The sequence below is a fragment of the Callospermophilus lateralis genome, chromosome X (genome assembly GCF_048772815.1).
Source record: "Callospermophilus lateralis isolate mCalLat2 chromosome X, mCalLat2.hap1, whole genome shotgun sequence".
Classification (NCBI taxonomy): domain Eukaryota; kingdom Metazoa; phylum Chordata; class Mammalia; order Rodentia; family Sciuridae; genus Callospermophilus; species Callospermophilus lateralis.
The window spans coordinates 125,369,821-125,376,623 of record NC_135325.1 but is presented as its reverse complement, the minus strand read 5'-3'; the positions used below and the strand labels follow the sequence as shown (position 1 = coordinate 125,376,623).

The 6,803-nt window shown below is 40.2% G+C and overlaps 1 pseudogene; it reads left to right on the top strand.

Annotated features, from left to right (window-relative positions):
- Positions 1-1,843: 1,843 nt before the first annotated feature.
- On the top strand, positions 1,844-2,698 carry LOC143638734 (small ribosomal subunit protein uS5 pseudogene; annotated as a pseudogene).
- The last annotated feature ends 4,105 nt before the right edge of the window (positions 2,699-6,803 follow it).

Sequence of the window (6,803 nt, the reverse complement as noted above, 5' to 3'; positions counted from 1 at the left end):
TTTGGGATACTATGAAAGTGGTTCTAGCAGGAAAGGTTTTGTGTGTTTTGGTACCAGGATCTGAACCCAGGGACACTTAATCACTGAGCCACATCCCCAGGACTTTTTATTTTTTATTTTGAGACAGGGTCTCACTAAGTTCTTAGGGTATTGCTAAGTGGCTGAGGCTGGCTTTGAACTTGAGATCTTCCTGCCTCAGTCTTTCTAGTGGCTGGGATTACAGGTGTGCATCACCACATCTGGCTGAGGAAAGTCTATAGCACTGAGTATCTACATAATCTGTTATAACTCAAGGCCCTAGAAAAGCAAAAATAAGCTAATTCCAAAACCTGTAGAAGACAAGAAATCAGAGCTGAATTAATAAAATTGAGGATAAAAAACCAATACAAAGGATCAATGCAATAAAGAACCATCTTTAAAAAGACTGATAAATTGATAAATCTTTAGCCAAACTAGACCAAAAGAGACAGAAGGCCTAAATGAACAAAATTAGAGATGAAAAAGGGATATTTTATTTTTCCTACCATAGATTTTATAATTCTTTTTTTTAAAGAGAGAGAGAGAGAGAGAGAGAGAGAGAGAGAATTTTAATATTCTTTTTTTTTAGTTTTTGGCAGACACAACATCTTTGTTTGTATGTGGTGCTGAGGATCGAACCCGGGCCGCACACATGCCAGGCGAGCACACTACCACTTGAGCCACATCCCCAGCCCACACCATAGATTTTAAACTACTGATCTAGTTTATTTCTTCCTTCTCTTCTCCTTCTCCTTCTTTTCTTTCTGTCATACTGGGGATTGAACCCAAGGGCACTAAACCACTGAGCCACATCTGCATTCCTTTTATTTATTTATTTATTTATTTGAATTAGGGTCTCATTAAATTACTAAGGGCCTTGCTAAATTGCTGAGGCTGGCCTTGAACTTGCAGTCCTCCTGTTGGAACTTCCAAAGTAGCTGGGATCACCAGTGTGTGGCACCACACCCAGCCTGATGTAATTACTTTAATAATTATGGGATAGGATAGTTCAGGTTTTCTATTCTTTTTTTTTTTTTAAAGAGAGAGTGAGAGAGGAGAGAGAGAGAGAGAGAGAGAATTTTTTGATATTTATTTTTTAGTTATTGGCGGACATAACATCTTTGTTTGTATGTGGTGCTGAGAATCGAACCCGGGCCGCACGCATGCAAGGCGAGCGTGCTACCACTTGAGCCACATCCCCAGCCCAGGTTTTCTATTCTTTATCAAGTCAAAATTTTTAATGTGGTAAAACCCATATAACATAACAATTACCATTTTCACCACTTTGAATTGTGTGGTTCAGTAATAAGTCAACTCACATTGCTGTGAAACAGATCCCCAGGACTTTTCATCAGTAAATACGTAACTCTATACCCACTAAATAATTCCCATGTTTCCCTTCCCCTCAGTCTCTGGTAACCACTATTTTCCTTTCTGTCTTTATGAATTGCATGATTATATGTGCTTCATGTATGTGAAACCACACAATGTTTGTCAATTTCTGTCTGACTTCTTTCCCTTAGTATAAAGTCCTCAAGTTCCAACCAGTCATAACATGTGACAGGATATTTAAGGAAGGATAACATTCAGTTGTACGTATGGACCACATTTTGTCATCCACTCATCTGCCAACAGACATTTAAGTGCCTTCCACCATAATGCTGCTATGTTCGTGGATGTGCAAATATTCCTGCTTTTGATTGTTTTGGATATTCACCCAGCAATGGGGTTGCTGGACCATATGCTAGTTCTAGTTTTGATATTTTGAGGAAGCTCCCTACTGTTTTCCATAGCAGTTGCACTACTTTCCAAACCCACCAATAGCATGCAGGTTTCAATTTCTCCCCATCCTCCCCAATACTTATTATTTGCTGTATTTTTACAACTACAAATTAGGGAAAATACAGTTTTTTTTTTTTTTACAAGTGATATTGGAAAAACTGGATAGTTCCATCTAAAAGACTGAAGTTGGACCCTTACCTCACACTATAGACAAAACTTAACTCAAAATGAATAGAAGAGCTTCTTCTCTGGAAAAACACCAAATGGCTATTGACGCTGGTGCAGCGGGAGGTCCTGGAGATCGTTGACTTTTTCTTGGGGGCATCATTCAAGAATGAGATTTTGAAGATCATGCCTGTACAGAAACAGACTCGTGCTGGCCAGCGGACCAGATTCAAGGCATTTGTAGCTATTGGGGACTACAATGGTCATGTTGGACTCGGAGGAGGTAGCAACTGCTATCCGAGGGGCCATCATCCTGGCCAAGCTCTCCATCGTTCCTGTGCGGAGAGGCTATTGGGGGAACAAGATTGGCAAGCCTCACACTGTTCCTTGCAAGGTGACAGGACGTTGTGGTTCTGTGCTGGTATGGCTCATCCCTGCCTCCAGAGGTACTGGCATTGTCTCAGCTCCTGTACCCAAGAAGCTACTGATGATGGCTGGTATTGATGACTGCTACACTTCTGCCAAGGGCTGCACTGCCACCTGGGGCAATTTTGCCAAGGCCACCTTCAATGCCATCTCCAAGACATACAGCTATTTGACCCCTGATCTCTGGAAAGAGACTGTGTTCACCAAGTCTCCTTATCAGGAATTCACTGACCATCTTGTGAAAACCCATACCAGAGTCTCTGTACAGAGGACCCAGGCTCCAGCTGTGGCTACGACATAGGGTTTTTATACAAAAATAATAATAAAGTGAATGAAACCCCCACAAAAAATGAATAGAAGAGTTGGATATGGTAGTGCACCCCTCTAATCTCAGCGGCTCAGGAGGCTGAGGCAGGAGGATTGCAAATTCAAGGTCAGCCTCAGCAACTTAGCAAGGCTCTCAGTAATTTAGTGAGACCCTGTCTCAAAATAAATAAATACATACATACATACAAACATACACATGCACACAAAGGGACTGGGAATGTGGCTCAGTGGTAGAGCATTTCTGGGGTCAAATCCTGGTAACAAAGATAAAATAAAATAAAATACCTAACTGTAAGACCTAAAACTGTGAAATTCCTTGAAGAAAACAGGGGGACAATTTGTAACATTGGACTTGGTAATACTTTCTTGGATGTGGTACCAAAATCATAGTTAATCAAAGCAAAAACAGATATGTGGGGCTACATCATACTTAAGAAATTTTCTGTATCAAAGGACACATGAGAGCGAAAAGGTAATGTACAGAATAAGATATTTGCAGCTCATATATCCAAGAAGAGGTTAACATCTTAAATATATAAAGAACTCCTACAACTCAACCTCAAAAACTCAAATAATTTGATTAAAGAACAGGCAAGGGACTTGGGTAGACATCCAAAGATGATATGCAAGTGGCAGACAAGCATGTGAAAAGATGTTTGACATTCTGGGAGTGGTGGTACACACCTGTAATTCAAACGATTAAGGAGGCTGAGAGAACAGTATAGCAAGTTGAGGCCAGCTCCAACAACTTAGTGATACTCTGTCTCAAAATAAAAAATAAAAAAAGGACTGGGAATGTAGCTCAATGGTAGGGTGTTTGCTAGCGTGGGTGAGGCACTGAGATCAACTTTAAAAATTATTATTAACTGTATTCACCATGCTGTCCAATAGATCTCTAGAATTTATTCAACTTGCCCCCTTTTATCTTTATCTTTTTATTCCCCAACCCACACCAAGCCACGGCCCTAGTAACCACCATTCTACTCTGCTTCTAGGAGTTTGCCTTTTTTTCAGTTCCACGTGTAAGTGAGAATGTGTGGTATTGTCTTTCTGTGCCTGGCTTATTTCATTCAGTTAATGTCCTCCATGTTCTTGCAAATGGCAGGGTTTCCCCTCTTTTAAGGCTAACTAGTATTCCATTGTGCATATATACTACATTCCTCTATCCATTCATGTGTTAATGGACACTTAGGTTGATTCTATATCTTGGCTGTTGCAAATAATGCCTCATAATCTACATAGGATCATGTTATCTCAAGTGGAGACAGTTGTATTTCTTTTTCTTGCTTAATTCCTCTAGCTAGAATTTCCAGAATTATGTTCAATAAACTTGGCAAGGGTGAATGTCCTTGCCTTGTTCCTGACCTTGGAGGTCACTATTTTCCCCATTGAGTATGATACTAGCATATGATGCCATATATGGCCTTTAATATGTTGAGGTATATTCTTTCTATATCCAATTTATTGAGATTTTAAATTTTTATCATGAAAGGATGTCAAATTTTATCAAAAGTCTCTTCTGCATTCATTGAGATATCATATGATTTTGGCCCTTCCTTCTGCTAATTTGACCTATCACATTTGTTGATTCACATATGTTGAATCATTCTTACAATCCCAGGGATAAATTCGACTTTCAGTGTGCTGTTGAATCTGTTTTGTTAGAATTTTGTGGTGGATTTTTGCACCTATGTTCCTCAGGGATGTTGGCCTGTAGTTGTTGGGAGCTGCTCTGGATGGAAGCTATGTACACACCTTTAAGTCCTGAGTAAAGAGGTGCTGAACAGGTATTGCACTCTGCAATACAATTTGGACTTTGCCTCCGCTTGCATAAAGAGGTGCAGCTCCAGGAGTGGGCATCACATGATGGGGTTGGATTACACCCATTTGTTTGTTATAACGCTACCCCTTGCCTCATTTGAATGGCTTCTTCCCATTAAAACCCAGGTTCAAGGCATGCTCCTTCTCTTTCTTGCCTGCCTTGCCCCCCTTGTGGGAGCTGTGGCTGAGGAGCAGTCACTGAACCCAAAGAAAAGGTACTTCCTGTGTCTGTGTCTTTATTTAGTCCCCAGATTCACTTAGAGTGACCTTGACTGGTTTAGTCGTGTGTTGCAACATGCAGTTTTCTTTCCTTGTTGTGTCCTATCTGGCTTTGGGTAATGCTGGTCTAATAAAATGAGTTTGGAAATGTTCCCTCCTCTTCAGTTTTAAATGTCTGGCCAAGTCATGGACTTTTTTTTTTTTTTTTTTGCTAGGAAGTTTTGGGTTCAATCCCCTTTCTCATTATTGGTCTGTTCAGTCTGGGTGTGAATTTATCCATTTTGTCTAGGTTATTCAATTTGTAGGGGTATAATTGTTCAATGTAGTCTCTTGTGATCTTTAAATTTCTGTGGTATCAGTTGTGCTGTCTCCCCTTTTATTTCCACCTTGATTTAATTTTTTTTCTGTGGGGGTGGGGAGATTGAACCCAGGAGCACTTAACCACTGAACCACATTCCTAGCCCCTTTTATGTTTTTTTTTTTTTTTATTTTGAAATAGGGTCTTGCTAAGTTGCTGAGGCTAGCTTTCAATTTGCCATCCTCCTGCCTCAGCCTCCCAAGTGGCTGAGATTATAGGCATGTGCCACTGTGCCTGGCTGCTGTGCATCTTTTCTTAGTTTAGCTAAAGGTTTTGCTGATTGTGTTTATCTTCTTTGGGGGGGGTATTTTTAACATTTATTTTTGTTTTAGTTTTTGGCGGACACAACATCTTTGTTTGTATGTGGTGCTGAGGATCGAACCTGGGCCGCATGCATGCCAGGTGAGCGCGCTACCTCTTGAGCCACATCCCCAGCCGGATTGTGTTTATCTTAAGAAAACTTTTTTAGTTTTATTGATCCACTCTCTATTTCATTTATTTCTGCTCTGGTCTTTGTTCTTCTTTTTTCTAGTTCCATAGATATGTTAGTTCATTTGAGTTCTTTCTTCTCCTTCTTCTTCATGCTAGGGATTGAACCCAGGGCCCCATGTGTTCTAGGCCAGTTTTCTACCACTGAGTGGCATCCCCTACCCCCTTTCTTTCTGTTTTTTTTTTTTTCTTTTTGGTACTGGGTACCTACATCCCCAGCCCTTTTATTTTTTAATTTTGAGACAGGGTCTTGCTAAATTGCTGAGGCTGGCTTTGAACTTGTGATCCTCCTGCCTCAACTTCATGAGTCACTGGGATTAAAGACATGCACCACCATGCCCAGCTGGTTTTATTATAATTTTTGACAGGGCCTTGCTATGTCTTCCATGTTAGCCTTGAATTCTTGGACTCTGGTGATCCTCTTGCTTCAGTCTCCCAAATAGCTGGAATTTTGCAGCTGTGCCTTCTGTGCCAGGCTCTATCTACCTTTCCTCTACCATTTATCAATCAATGATTTTTTTGTATTATCTATCAATCCATTATCTTTTCTTTCTGATTTTTGGGAGGGTACTGGGGATTGAACCCAAGGGCATTTTTACCACTGAGCTACATGCTCAGCCCTTTTTTTTATTTTTTATTTTGAGACAGGGTCTCACTAAGTTGTTTAGGGCCTCATTATGAATCTGTTATCTTTTCATCAATCCATCATTACTCAATCAATTGATGTGTGTATGTGTATATCCATATATAATCCTATATCATTTTTTGTTGTTAGTTTTGGTACTGGGAATTGAATTGAGGGGCACTTAACCCTTTTTATTTATTTTGAGATAGGGTCTAAGTTGCTTAGGGCTTGCTCAATTGCTGAGACTTGTCTTGACCTTGTGATCCTCCTGCCTCAGTCTCAGGAATATGCCACGATACCTGGCCCTAGTCCTTTTCTTATTTTATATTTTGAGACAGAGTCTCACTAAGTTGTTGAGGCTGGCCTCAAACCTGGGATGCCACTGCTTCAGTCTCCTGAGTAGATGGGATTGCAACTGTGTACACTGTGCCAGGCTCTATCATTTATCTTCCCTCTCTATCATCTATTTATCAATTAATCATCTATTTTGTATCATCTATCAATCTATCACCTTCTCATAAATCCACAAGTTGACATATGCATGTATATATCTATCCACTGTAATTCCCTATC